The sequence below is a fragment of the Idiotropiscis lumnitzeri genome, chromosome 5 (assembly GCF_059441095.1).
Source record: "Idiotropiscis lumnitzeri isolate Australia: NSW breed Sydney's pygmy pipehorse chromosome 5, RoL_Ilum_1.0, whole genome shotgun sequence".
Taxonomy (NCBI): domain Eukaryota; kingdom Metazoa; phylum Chordata; class Actinopteri; order Syngnathiformes; family Syngnathidae; genus Idiotropiscis; species Idiotropiscis lumnitzeri.
The window spans coordinates 5,839,029-5,852,980 of NC_142395.1; the positions used below are offsets into that span (position 1 = coordinate 5,839,029).

Below are 13,952 nucleotides of genomic sequence, written 5' to 3' on the forward strand. Positions count from 1 at the left end.
ACGGGGCTGGTATAATATTAGTGCCCCCATGTGGTCCGAATGTGTAGCTACGGAGCCACACACGTCTCCTGACACGCATTTGCAAATCAGCACACGCATTTGCGAGTCGTCCGCGGCAGGACTGTAGCAAACGTCACCTGTAAGAACACAGCCAATCAAAAGGTCCCGTTTTTACAGGTCGCCCATCTACGGATTTTTGTCCGCATTTAACCATGTGTATGTGCCAACAAATCATTGTACACATTTGCTGATATTTGTCATATATCTGTGACTTCAATCATGCATTGTAGATTGTTGTGACACATTTGTGACTGTGGTTATAGTTTCAGATTCTTGTTACGTATTTTTGGATTGAAGTATTTGCCACAATAAAGACCACATGTATAAAATGCAAAATTTTGAAGGGAATTCTCGCTTACGGCCATACTACCCTGAGAACGCCCGATCTCGTCCGATCTCGGAAGCTAAGCAGGGTCGGGCCTGGTTAGTACTTGGATGGGAGACCGCCTGGGAATACCAGGTGCTGTAAGCTTTTGCACCGCAAAAAATAAATAAATAAAAATAACTTTGACAAATGTAAGCAAGTATGCGAGCTGCTTTTTTTATAAATTTCCACATATTCGCCTGACAGGCTGAGAGCACAAAATGCCAACATTCAGCGTCCTCTGCCTTTGGGTGTTGCTACAGTCTCGCCGTGGACGACTCGCAAATGCGTGTGGCAATTTGCAAATGCGTGTCTGGAGACTTGACTGTGGCTCCGGAGCCACACATTGACCAAAAGGGTACCCTCGGAGTCTACAGGTGTAGCAGACATATGACCCGATGCAGTCCGGTTGGGTTGGTGCAGTGAGTGTTTACTAAATAAAAAGTTAATGAATCAATTTTAAAAAATGGTCTTTACTGAATGCAATAAAGGGAAGTATAGTTAATGTGGCAATTAGCAGGTGTGGAGAAGCTTCATTCATTTTTTTTAGCTTCACTGGTTATATCATTGGTTCTTATTTTATTAGTTCCACTTTATTCTTCCATTTATTCCAATTTAATTTAAATAATGTCAAATAAATGGTACATGACCATGGGTGGATAGCAGTGAACGCCCCCCCAAGTTATTGGTGTATATATTGGTGGTACGGGGCTGGTATAATATTAGTGCCCCCATGTGGTCCGAATGTGTAGCTACGGAGCCACACACGTCTCCTGACACGCATTTGCAAATCAGCACACGCATTTGCGAGTCGTCCGCGGCAGGACTGTAGCAAACGTCACCTGTAAGAACACAGCCAATCAAAAGGTCCCGTTTTTACAGGTCGCCCATCTACGGATTTTTGTCCGCATTTAACCTTGTGTATGTGCCAACAAATCATTGTACACATTTGCTGATATTTGTCATATATCTGTGACTTCAATCATGCATTGTAGATTGTTGTGACACATTTGTGACTGTGGTTATAGTTTCAGATTCTTGTTACGTACTTTTGGATTGAAGTATTTGCCACAATAAAGACCACATGTATAAAATGCAAAATTTTGGAGGGAATTCTCGCTTACGGCCATACTACCCTGAGAACGCCCGATCTCGTCCGATCTCGGAAGCTAAGCAGGGTCGGGCCTGGTTAGTACTTGGATGGGAGACCGCCTGGGAATACCAGGTGCTGTAAGCTTTTGCACCGCAAAAAATAAATAAATAAAAATAACTTTGACAAATGTAAGCAAGTATGCGAGCTGCTTTTTTATAAATTTCCACATATTCGCCTGACAGGCTGAGAGCACAAAATGCCAACATTCAGCGTCCTCTGCCTTTGGGTGTTGCTACAGTCTCGCCGTGGACGACTCGCAAATGCGTGTGGCAATTTGCAAATGCGTGTCTGGAGACTTGACTGTGGCTCCGGAGCCACACATTGACCAAAAGGGTACCCTCGGAGTCTACAGGTGTAGCAGACATATGACCCGATGCAGTCCGGTTGGGTTGGTGCAGTGAGTGTTTACTAAATAAAAAGTTAATGAATCAATTTTAAAAAATGGTGTTTACTGAATGCAATAAAGGGAAGTATAGTTAATGTGGCAATTAGCAGGTGTGGAGAAGCTTCATTCATTTTTTTTAGCTTCACTGGTTATATCATTGGTTCTTATTTTATTAGTTCCACTTTATTCTTCCATTTATTCCAATTTAATTTAAATAATGTCAAATAAATGGTACATGACCATGGGTGGATAGCAGTGAACGCCCCCCAAGTTATTGGTGTATATATTGGTGGTACGGGGCTGGTATAATATTAGTGCCCCCATGTGGTCCGAATGTGTAGCTACGGAGCCACACACGTCTCCTGACACGCATTTGCAAATCAGCACACGCATTTGCGAGTCGTCCGCGGCAGGACTGTAGCAAACGTCACCTGTAAGAACACAGCCAATCAAAAGGTCCCGTTTTTACAGGTCGCCCATCTCCGGATTTTTGTCCGCATTTAACCATGTGTATGTGCCAACAAATCATTGTACACATTTGCTGATATTTGTCATATATCTGTGACTTCAATCATGCATTGTAGATTGTTGTGACACATTTGTGACTGTGGTTATAGTTTCAGATTCTTGTTACGTATTTTTGGATTGAAGTATTTGCCACAATAAAGACCACATGTATAAAATGCAAAATTTTGGAGGGAATTCTCGCTTACGGCCATACTACCCTGAGAACGCCCGATCTCGTCCGATCTCGGAAGCTAAGCAGGGTCGGGCCTGGTTAGTACTTGGATGGGAGACCGCCTGGGAATACCAGGTGCTGTAAGCTTTTGCACCGCAAAAAATAAATAAATAAAAATAACTTTGACAAATGTAAGCAAGTATGCGAGCTGCTTTTTTATAAATTTCCACATATTCGCCTGACAGGCTGAGAGCACAAAATGCCAACATTCAGCGTCCTCTGCCTTTGGGTGTTGCTACAGTCTCGCCGTGGACGACTCGCAAATGCGTGTGGCAATTTGCAAATGCGTGTCTGGAGACTTGACTGTGGCTCCGGAGCCACACATTGACCAAAAGGGTACCCTCGGAGTCTACAGGTGTAGCAGACATATGACCCGATGCAGTCCGGTTGGGTTGGTGCAGTGAGTGTTTACTAAATAAAAAGTTAATGAATCAATTTTAAAAAATGGTGTTTACTGAATGCAATAAAGGGAAGTATAGTTAATGTGGCAATTAGCAGGTGTGGAGAAGCTTCATTCATTTTTTTTAGCTTCACTGGTTATATCATTGGTTCTTATTTGATTAGTTCCACTTTATTCTTCCATTTATTCCAATTTAATTTAAATAATGTCAAATAAATGGTACATGACCATGGGTGGATAGCAGTGAACGCCCCCCCAAGTTATTGGTGTATATATTGGTGGTACGGGGCTGGTATAATATTAGTGCCCCCATGTGGTCCGAATGTGTAGCTACGGAGCCACACACGTCTCCTGACACGCATTTGCAAATCAGCACACGCATTTGCGAGTCGTCCGCGGCAGGACTGTAGCAAACGTCACCTGTAAGAACACAGCCAATCAAAAGGTCCCGTTTTTACAGGTCGCCCATCTACGGATTTTTGTCCGCATTTAACCATGTGTATGTGCCAACAAATCATTGTACACATTTGCTGATATTTGTCATATATCTGTGACTTCAATCATGCATTGTAGATTGTTGTGACACATTTGTGACTGTGGTTATAGTTTCAGATTCTTGTTACGTATTTTTGGATTGAAGTATTTGCCACAATAAAGACCACATGTATAAAATGCAAAATTTTGGAGGGAATTCTCGCTTACGGCCATACTACCCTGAGAACGCCCGATCTCGTCCGATCTCGGAAGCTAAGCAGGGTCGGGCCTGGTTAGTACTTGGATGGGAGACCGCCTGGGAATACCAGGTGCTGTAAGCTTTTGCACCGCAAAAAATAAATAAATAAAAATAACTTTGACAAATGTAAGCAAGTATGCGAGCTGCTTTTTTATAAATTTCCACATATTCGCCTGACAGGCTGAGAGCACAAAATGCCAACATTCAGCGTCCTCTGCCTTTGGGTGTTGCTACAGTCTCGCCGTGGACGACTCGCAAATGCGTGTGGCAATTTGCAAATGCGTGTCTGGAGACTTGACTGTGGCTCCGGAGCCACACATTGACCAAAAGGGTACCCTCGGAGTCTACAGGTGTAGCAGACATATGACCCGATGCAGTCCGGTTGGGTTGGTGCAGTGAGTGTTTACTAAATAAAAAGTTAATGAATCAATTTTAAAAAATGGTGTTTACTGAATGCAATTAAGGGAAGTATAGTTAATGTGGCAATTAGCAGGTGTGGAGAAGCTTCATTCATTTTTTTTAGCTTCACTGGTTATATCATTGGTTCTTATTTTATTAGTTCCACTTTATTCTTCCATTTATTCCAATTTAATTTAAATAATGTCAAATAAATGGTACATGACCATGGGTGGATAGCAGTGAACGCCCCCCCAAGTTATTGGTGTATATATTGGTGGTACGGGGCTGGTATAATATTAGTGCCCCCATGTGGTCCGAATGTGTAGCTACGGAGCCACACACGTCTCCTGACACGCATTTGCAAATCAGCACACGCATTTGCGAGTCGTCCGCGGCAGGACTGTAGCAAACGTCACCTGTAAGAACACAGCCAATCAAAAGGTCCCGTTTTTACAGGTCGCCCATCTCCGGATTTTTGTCCGCATTTAACCATGTGTATGTGCCAACAAATCATTGTACACATTTGCTGATATTTGTCATATATCTGTGACTTCAATCATGCATTGTAGATTGTTGTGACACATTTGTGACTGTGGTTATAGTTTCAGATTCTTGTTACGTATTTTTGGATTGAAGTATTTGCCACAATAAAGACCACATGTATAAAATGCAAAATTTTGGAGGGAATTCTCGCTTACGGCCATACTACCCTGAGAACGCCCGATCTCGTCCGATCTCGGAAGCTAAGCAGGGTCGGGCCTGGTTAGTACTTGGATGGGAGACCGCCTGGGAATACCAGGTGCTGTAAGCTTTTGCACCGCAAAAAATAAATAAATAAAAATAACTTTGACAAATGTAAGCAAGTATGCGAGCTGCTTTTTTATAAATTTCCACATATTCGCCTGACAGGCTGAGAGCACAAAATGCCAACATTCAGCGTCCTCTGCCTTTGGGTGTTGCTACAGTCTCGCCGTGGACGACTCGCAAATGCGTGTGGCAATTTGCAAATGCGTGTCTGGAGACTTGACTGTGGCTCCGGAGCCACACATTGACCAAAAGGGTACCCTCGGAGTCTACAGGTGTAGCAGACATATGACCCGATGCAGTCCGGTTGGGTTGGTGCAGTGAGTGTTTACTAAATAAAAAGTTAATGAATCAATTTTAAAAAATGGTGTTTACTGAATGCAATAAAGGGAAGTATAGTTAATGTGGCAATTAGCAGGTGTGGAGAAGCTTCATTCATTTTTTTTAGCTTCACTGGTTATATCATTGGTTCTTATTTTATTAGTTCCACTTTATTCTTCCATTTATTCCAATTTAATTTAAATAATGTCAAATAAATGGTACATGACCATGGGTGGATAGCAGTGAACGCCCCCCCAAGTTATTGGTGTATATATTGGTGGTACTGACCGGTACAAGATCGAAGGCTCATCTTCGGATATGCTGCCATGGATATTACGGCCCTGGATGAGGACCCACTCCACTGAAGTCATCTTCCTGCAGCACTTCATTCAATTGACTCTTATATTATCTCATCTATTATTGCATAGCATCATTGTATGTGTCAAATGTTGCCCAGTTGGCATCCATTGCAGCCTGGTCATCCTGGAAGGGGGATTCCCCCATCTGTGGTCCCTTCTCAAGGTTTCTCACTTTTCCCCTAATGAGGTTTTGTGAGTTTTTCCTTGCCCTCCTGGGGGTTAAGATCGGGGATGTCGATTGTGGCTATGTAAAGCCCTTTGAGACTGTCTGTGATTAAGGGCTATACAAATAAAATTGACTTGACTTGACTTGGTACGGGGCTGGTATAATATTAGTGCCCCCATGTGGTCCGAATGTGTAGCTACGGAGCCACACACGTCTCCTGACACGCATTTGCAAATCAGCACACGCATTTGCGAGTCGTCCGCGGCAGGACTGTAGCAAACGTCACCTGTAAGAACACAGCCAATCAAAAGGTCCCGTTTTTACAGGTCGCCCATCTCCGGATTTTTGTCCGCATTTAACCATGTGTAGGTGCCAACAAATCATTGTACACATTTGCTGATATTTGTCATATATCTGTGACTTCAATCATGCATTGTAGATTGTTGTGACACATTTGTGACTGTGGTTATAGTTTCAGATTCTTGTTACGTATTTTTGGATTGAAGTATTTGCCACAATAAAGACCACATGTATAAAATGCAAAATTTTGGAGGGAATTCTCGCTTACGGCCATACTACCCTGAGAACGCCCGATCTCGTCCGATCTCGGAAGCTAAGCAGGGTCGGGCCTGGTTAGTACTTGGATGGGAGACCGCCTGGGAATACCAGGTGCTGTAAGCTTTTGCACCGCAAAAAATAAATAAATAAAAATAACTTTGACAAATGTAAGCAAGTATGCGAGCTGCTTTTTTATAAATTTCCACATATTCGCCTGACAGGCTGAGAGCACAAAATGCCAACATTCAGCGTCCTCTGCCTTTGGGTGTTGCTACAGTCTCGCCGTGGACGACTCGCAAATGCGTGTGGCAATTTGCAAATGCGTGTCTGGAGACTTGACTGTGGCTCCGGAGCCACACATTGACCAAAAGGGTACCCTCGGAGTCTACAGGTGTAGCAGACATATGACCCGATGCAGTCCGGTTGGGTTGGTGCAGTGAGTGTTTACTAAATAAAAAGTTAATGAATCAATTTTAAAAAATGGTGTTTACTGAATGCAATAAAGGGAAGTATAGTTAATGTGGCAATTAGCAGGTGTGGAGAAGCTTCATTCATTTTTTTTAGCTTCACTGGTTATATCATTGGTTCTTATTTTATTAGTTCCACTTTATTCTTCCATTTATTCCAATTTAATTTAAATAATGTCAAATAAATGGTACATGACCATGGGTGGATAGCAGTGAACGCCCCCCCAAGTTATTGGTGTATATATTGGTGGTACGGGGCTGGTATAATATTAGTGCCCCCATGTGGTCCGAATGTGTAGCTACGGAGCCACACACGTCTCCTGACACGCATTTGCAAATCAGCACACGCATTTGCGAGTCGTCCGCGGCAGGACTGTAGCAAACGTCACCTGTAAGAACACAGCCAATCAAAAGGTCCCGTTTTTACAGGTCGCCCATCTCCGGATTTTTGTCCGCATTTAACCATGTGTAGGTGCCAACAAATCATTGTACACATTTGCTGATATTTGTCATATATCTGTGACTTCAATCATGCATTGTAGATTGTTGTGACACATTTGTGACTGTGGTTATAGTTTCAGATTCTTGTTACGTATTTTTGGATTGAAGTATTTGCCACAATAAAGACCACATGTATAAAATGCAAAATTTTGGAGGGAATTCTCGCTTACGGCCATACTACCCTGAGAACGCCCGATCTCGTCCGATCTCGGAAGCTAAGCAGGGTCGGGCCTGGTTAGTACTTGGATGGGAGACCGCCTGGGAATACCAGGTGCTGTAAGCTTTTGCACCGCAAAAAATAAATAAATAAAAATAACTTTGACAAATGTAAGCAAGTATGCGAGCTGCTTTTTTATAAATTTCCACATATTCGCCTGACAGGCTGAGAGCACAAAATGCCAACATTCAGCGTCCTCTGCCTTTGGGTGTTGCTACAGTCTCGCCGTGGACGACTCGCAAATGCGTGTGGCAATTTGCAAATGCGTGTCTGGAGACTTGACTGTGGCTCCGGAGCCACACATTGACCAAAAGGGTACCCTCGGAGTCTACAGGTGTAGCAGACATATGACCCGATGCAGTCCGGTTGGGTTGGTGCAGTGAGTGTTTACTAAATAAAAAGTTAATGAATCAATTTTAAAAAATGGTGTTTACTGAATGCAATAAAGGGAAGTATAGTTAATGTGGCAATTAGCAGGTGTGGAGAAGCTTCATTCATTTTTTTTAGCTTCACTGGTTATATCCTTGGTTCTTATTTTATTAGTTCCACTTTATTCTTCCATTTATTCCAATTTAATTTAAATAATGTCAAATAAATGGTACATGACCATGGGTGGATAGCAGTGAACGCCCCCCCAAGTTATTGGTGTATATATTGGTGGTACGGGGCTGGTATAATATTAGTGCCCCCATGTGGTCCGAATGTGTAGCTACGGAGCCACACACGTCTCCTGACACGCATTTGCAAATCAGCACACGCATTTGCGAGTCGTCCGCGGCAGGACTGTAGCAAACGTCACCTGTAAGAACACAGCCAATCAAAAGGTCCCGTTTTTACAGGTCGCCCATCTACGGATTTTTGTCCGCATTTAACCATGTGTATGTGCCAACAAATCATTGTACACATTTGCTGATATTTGTCATATATCTGTGACTTCAATCATGCATTGTAGATTGTTGTGACACATTTGTGACTGTGGTTATAGTTTCAGATTCTTGTTACGTATTTTTGGATTGAAGTATTTGCCACAATAAAGACCTCATGTATAAAATGCAAAATTTTGGAGGGAATTCTCGCTTACGGCCATACTACCCTGAGAACGCCCGATCTCGTCCGATCTCGGAAGCTAAGCAGGGTCGGGCCTGGTTAGTACTTGGATGGGAGACCGCCTGGGAATACCAGGTGCTGTAAGCTTTTGCACCGCAAAAAATAAATAAATAAAAATAACTTTGACAAATGTAAGCAAGTATGCGAGCTGCTTTTTTATAAATTTCCACATATTCGCCTGACAGGCTGAGAGCACAAAATGCCAACATTCAGCGTCCTCTGCCTTTGGGTGTTGCTACAGTCTCGCCGTGGACGACTCGCAAATGCGTGTGGCAATTTGCAAATGCGTGTCTGGAGACTTGACTGTGGCTCCGGAGCCACACATTGACCAAAAGGGTACCCTCGGAGTCTACAGGTGTAGCAGACATATGACCCGATGCAGTCCGGTTGGGTTGGTGCAGTGAGTGTTTACTAAATAAAAAGTTAATGAATCAATTTTAAAAAATGGTGTTTACTGAATGCAATAAAGGGAAGTATAGTTAATGTGGCAATTAGCAGGTGTGGAGAAGCTTCATTCATTTTTTTTAGCTTCACTGGTTATATCATTGGTTCTTATTTGATTAGTTCCACTTTATTCTTCCATTTATTCCAATTTAATTTAAATAATGTCAAATAAATGGTACATGACCATGGGTGGATAGCAGTGAACGCCCCCCCAAGTTATTGGTGTATATATTGGTGGTACGGGGCTGGTATAATATTAGTGCCCCCATGTGGTCCGAATGTGTAGCTACGGAGCCACACACGTCTCCTGACACGCATTTGCAAATCAGCACACGCATTTGCGAGTCGTCCGCGGCAGGACTGTAGCAAACGTCACCTGTAAGAACACAGCCAATCAAAAGGTCCCGTTTTTACAGGTCGCCCATCTACGGATTTTTGTCCGCATTTAACCATGTGTATGTGCCAACAAATCATTGTACACATTTGCTGATATTTGTCATATATCTGTGACTTCAATCATGCATTGTAGATTGTTGTGACACATTTGTGACTGTGGTTATAGTTTCAGATTCTTGTTACGTATTTTTGGATTGAAGTATTTGCCACAATAAAGACCACATGTATAAAATGCAAAATTTTGGAGGGAATTCTCGCTTACGGCCATACTACCCTGAGAACGCCCGATCTCGGAAGCTAAGCAGGGTCGGGCCTGGTTAGTACTTGGATGGGAGACCGCCTGGGAATACCAGGTGCTGTAAGCTTTTGCACCGCAAAAAATAAATAAATAAAAATAACTTTGACAAATGTAAGCAAGTATGCGAGCTGCTTTTTTATAAATTTCCACATATTCGCCTGACAGGCTGAGAGCACAAAATGCCAACATTCAGCGTCCTCTGCCTTTGGGTGTTGCTACAGTCTCGCCGTGGACGACTCGCAAATGCGTGTGGCAATTTGCAAATGCGTGTCTGGAGACTTGACTGTGGCTCCGGAGCCACACATTGACCAAAAGGGTACCCTCGGAGTCTACAGGTGTAGCAGACATATGACCCGATGCAGTCCGGTTGGGTTGGTGCAGTGAGTGTTTACTAAATAAAAAGTTAATGAATCAATTTAAAAAAATTGTCTTTACTGAATGCAATAAAGGGAAGTATAGTTAATGTGGCAATTAGCAGGTGTGGAGAAGCTTCATTCATTTTTTTTAGCTTCACTGGTTATATCATTGGTTCTTATTTTATTAGTTCCACTTTATTCTTCCATTTATTCCAATTTAATTTAAATAATGTCAAATAAATGGTACATGACCATGGGTGGATAGCAGTGAACGCCCCCCCAAGTTATTGGTGTATATATTGGTGGTACGGGGCTGGTATAATATTAGTGCCCCCATGTGGTCCGAATGTGTAGCTACGGAGCCACACACGTCTCCTGACACGCATTTGCAAATCAGCACACGCATTTGCGAGTCGTCCGCGGCAGGACTGTAGCAAACGTCACCTGTAAGAACACAGCCAATCAAAAGGTCCCGTTTTTACAGGTCGCCCATCTCCGGATTTTTGTCCGCATTTAACCATGTGTATGTGCCAACAAATCATTGTACACATTTGCTGATATTTGTCATATATCTGTGACTTCAATCATGCATTGTAGATTGTTGTGACACATTTGTGACTGTGGTTATAGTTTCAGATTCTTGTTACGTATTTTTGGATTGAAGTATTTGCCACAATAAAGACCACATGTATAAAATGCAAAATTTTGGAGGGAATTCTCGCTTACGGCCATACTACCCTGAGAACGCCCGATCTCGTCCGATCTCGGAAGCTAAGCAGGGTCGGGCCTGGTTAGTACTTGGATGGGAGACCGCCTGGGAATACCAGGTGCTGTAAGCTTTTGCACCGCAAAAAATAAATAAATAAAAATAACTTTGACAAATGTAAGCAAGTATGCAAGCTGCTTTTTTATAAATTTCCACATATTCGCCTGACAGGCTGAGAGCACAAAATGCCAACATTCAGCGTCCTCTGCCTTTGGGTGTTGCTACAGTCTCGCCGTGGACGACTCGCAAATGCGTGTGGCAATTTGCAAATGCGTGTCTGGAGACTTGACTGTGGCTCCGGAGCCACACATTGACCAAAAGGGTACCCTCGGAGTCTACAGGTGTAGCAGACATATGACCCGATGCAGTCCGGTTGGGTTGGTGCAGTGAGTGTTTACTAAATAAAAAGTTAATGAATCAATTTTAAAAAATGGTGTTTACTGAATGCAATAAAGGGAAGTATAGTTAATGTGGCAATTAGCAGGTGTGGAGAAGCTTCATTCATTTTTTTTAGCTTCACTGGTTATATCATTGGTTCTTATTTTATTAGTTCCACTTTATTCTTCCATTTATTCCAATTTAATTTAAATAATGTCAAATAAATGGTACATGACCATGGGTGGATAGCAGTGAACGCCCCCCCAAGTTATTGGTGTATATATTGGTGGTACGGGGCTGGTATAATATTAGTGCCCCCATGTGGTCCGAATGTGTAGCTACGGAGCCACACACGTCTCCTGACACGCATTTGCAAATCAGCACACGCATTTGCGAGTCGTCCGCGGCAGGACTGTAGCAAACGTCACCTGTAAGAACACAGCCAATCAAAAGGTCCCGTTTTTACAGGTCGCCCATCTCCGGATTTTTGTCCGCATTTAACCATGTGTATGTGCCAACAAATCATTGTACACATTTGCTGATATTTGTCATATATCTGTGACTTCAATCATGCATTGTAGATTGTTGTGACACATTTGTGACTGTGGTTATAGTTTCAGATTCTTGTTACGTATTTTTGGATTGAAGTATTTGCCACAATAAAGACCACATGTATAAAATGCAAAATTTTGGAGGGAATTCTCGCTTACGGCCATACTACCCTGAGAACGCCCGATCTCGTCCGATCTCGGAAGCTAAGCAGGGTCGGGCCTGGTTAGTACTTGGATGGGAGACCGCCTGGGAATACCAGGTGCTGTAAGCTTTTGCACCGCAAAAAATAAATAAATAAAAATAACTTTGACAAATGTAAGCAAGTATGCGAGCTGCTTTTTTATAAATTTCCACATATTCGCCTGACAGGCTGAGAGCACAAAATGCCAACATTCAGCGTCCTCTGCCTTTGGGTGTTGCTACAGTCTCGCCGTGGACGACTCGCAAATGCGTGTGGCAATTTGCAAATGCGTGTCTGGAGACTTGACTGTGGCTCCGGAGCCACACATTGACCAAAAGGGTACCCTCGGAGTCTACAGGTGTAGCAGACATATGACCCGATGCAGTCCGGTTGGGTTGGTGCAGTGAGTGTTTACTAAATAAAAAGTTAATGAATCAATTTTAAAAAATGGTGTTTACTGAATGCAATAAAGGGAAGTATAGTTAATGTGGCAATTAGCAGGTGTGGAGAAGCTTCATTCATTTTTTTTAGCTTCACTGGTTATATCATTGGTTCTTATTTTATTAGTTCCACTTTATTCTTCCATTTATTCCAATTTAATTTAAATAATGTCAAATAAATGGTACATGACCATGGGTGGATAGCAGTGAACGCCCCCCCAAGTTATTGGTGTATATATTGGTGGTACGGGGCTGGTATAATATTAGTGCCCCCATGTGGTCCGAATGTGTAGCTACGGAGCCACACACGTCTCCTGACACGCATTTGCAAATCAGCACACGCATTTGCGAGTCGTCCGCGGCAGGACTGTAGCAAACGTCACCTGTAAGAACACAGCCAATCAAAAGGTCCCGTTTTTACAGGTCGCCCATCTCCGGATTTTTGTCCGCATTTAACCATGTGTATGTGCCAACAAATCATTGTACACATTTGCTGATATTTGTCATATATCTGTGACTTCAATCATGCATTGTAGATTGTTGTGACACATTTGTGACTGTGGTTATAGTTTCAGATTCTTGTTACGTATTTTTGGATTGAAGTATTTGCCACAATAAAGACCACATGTATAAAATGCAAAATTTTGGAGGGAATTCTCGCTTACGGCCATACTACCCTGAGAACGCCCGATCTCGTCCGATCTCGGAAGCTAAGCAGGGTCGGGCCTGGTTAGTACTTGGATGGGAGACCGCCTGGGAATACCAGGTGCTGTAAGCTTTTGCACCGCAAAAAATAAATAAATAAAAATAACTTTGACAAATGTAAGCAAGTATGCGAGCTGCTTTTTTATAAATTTCCACATATTCGCCTGACAGGCTGAGAGCACAAAATGCCAACATTCAGCGTCCTCTGCCTTTGGGTGTTGCTACAGTCTCGCCGTGGACGACTCGCAAATGCGTGTGGCAATTTGCAAATGCGTGTCTGGAGACTTGACTGTGGCTCCGGAGCCACACATTGACCAAAAGGGTACCCTCGGAGTCTACAGGTGTAGCAGACATATGACCCGATGCAGTCCGGTTGGGTTGGTGCAGTGAGTGTTTACTAAATAAAAAGTTAATGAATCAATTTTAAAAAATGGTGTTTACTGAATGCAATAAAGGGAAGTATAGTTAATGTGGCAATTAGCAGGTGTGGAGAAGCTTCATTCATTTTTTTTAGCTTCACTGGTTATATCATTGGTTCTTATTTTATTAGTTCCACTTTATTCTTCCATTTATTCCAATTTAATTTAAATAATGTCAAATAAATGGTACATGACCATGGGTGGATAGCAGTGAACGCCCCCCCAAGTTATTGGTGTATATATTGGTGGTACGTGGCTGGTATAATATTAGTGCCCCCATGTGG

General features: G+C 42.7%; 11 non-coding genes and 1 pseudogene across 11 annotated transcripts; all 12 read left to right on the forward strand.

The window, feature by feature from the left end:
- Positions 1 to 413: 413 nt before the first annotated feature.
- Positions 414 to 532, forward strand: LOC148336666 (5S ribosomal RNA). Its single transcript, XR_015843384.1, has one exon. It is a non-coding gene; the product is annotated as a 5S ribosomal RNA (ribosomal RNA).
- A 1,010-nt stretch (positions 533 to 1,542) lies between these two features.
- Positions 1,543 to 1,661, forward strand: LOC148336667 (5S ribosomal RNA). The gene has a single exon (XR_015843385.1). It is a non-coding gene; the product is annotated as a 5S ribosomal RNA (ribosomal RNA).
- Positions 1,662 to 2,669: 1,008 nt separating this feature from the next.
- Positions 2,670 to 2,788, forward strand: LOC148336668 (5S ribosomal RNA). Its single transcript, XR_015843386.1, has one exon. It is a non-coding gene; the product is annotated as a 5S ribosomal RNA (ribosomal RNA).
- Positions 2,789 to 3,797: 1,009 nt separating this feature from the next.
- On the forward strand, positions 3,798 to 3,916 carry LOC148336669 (5S ribosomal RNA). The gene has a single exon (XR_015843387.1). It is a non-coding gene; the product is annotated as a 5S ribosomal RNA (ribosomal RNA).
- Positions 3,917 to 4,925: 1,009 nt separating this feature from the next.
- Positions 4,926 to 5,044, forward strand: LOC148336670 (5S ribosomal RNA). The gene has a single exon (XR_015843388.1). It is a non-coding gene; the product is annotated as a 5S ribosomal RNA (ribosomal RNA).
- A 1,401-nt stretch (positions 5,045 to 6,445) lies between these two features.
- LOC148336671 (5S ribosomal RNA) lies at positions 6,446 to 6,564 on the forward strand. The gene has a single exon (XR_015843390.1). It is a non-coding gene; the product is annotated as a 5S ribosomal RNA (ribosomal RNA).
- Positions 6,565 to 7,573: 1,009 nt separating this feature from the next.
- Positions 7,574 to 7,692, forward strand: LOC148336672 (5S ribosomal RNA). Its single transcript, XR_015843391.1, has one exon. It is a non-coding gene; the product is annotated as a 5S ribosomal RNA (ribosomal RNA).
- Positions 7,693 to 8,701: 1,009 nt separating this feature from the next.
- Positions 8,702 to 8,820, forward strand: LOC148336673 (5S ribosomal RNA). Its single transcript, XR_015843392.1, has one exon. It is a non-coding gene; the product is annotated as a 5S ribosomal RNA (ribosomal RNA).
- A 1,009-nt stretch (positions 8,821 to 9,829) lies between these two features.
- On the forward strand, positions 9,830 to 9,938 carry LOC148336674 (5S ribosomal RNA; annotated as a pseudogene).
- Positions 9,939 to 10,947: 1,009 nt separating this feature from the next.
- On the forward strand, positions 10,948 to 11,066 carry LOC148336675 (5S ribosomal RNA). The gene has a single exon (XR_015843393.1). It is a non-coding gene; the product is annotated as a 5S ribosomal RNA (ribosomal RNA).
- A 1,009-nt stretch (positions 11,067 to 12,075) lies between these two features.
- Positions 12,076 to 12,194, forward strand: LOC148336676 (5S ribosomal RNA). Its single transcript, XR_015843394.1, has one exon. It is a non-coding gene; the product is annotated as a 5S ribosomal RNA (ribosomal RNA).
- Positions 12,195 to 13,203: 1,009 nt separating this feature from the next.
- LOC148336677 (5S ribosomal RNA) lies at positions 13,204 to 13,322 on the forward strand. Its single transcript, XR_015843395.1, has one exon. It is a non-coding gene; the product is annotated as a 5S ribosomal RNA (ribosomal RNA).
- The last annotated feature ends 630 nt before the right edge of the window (positions 13,323 to 13,952 follow it).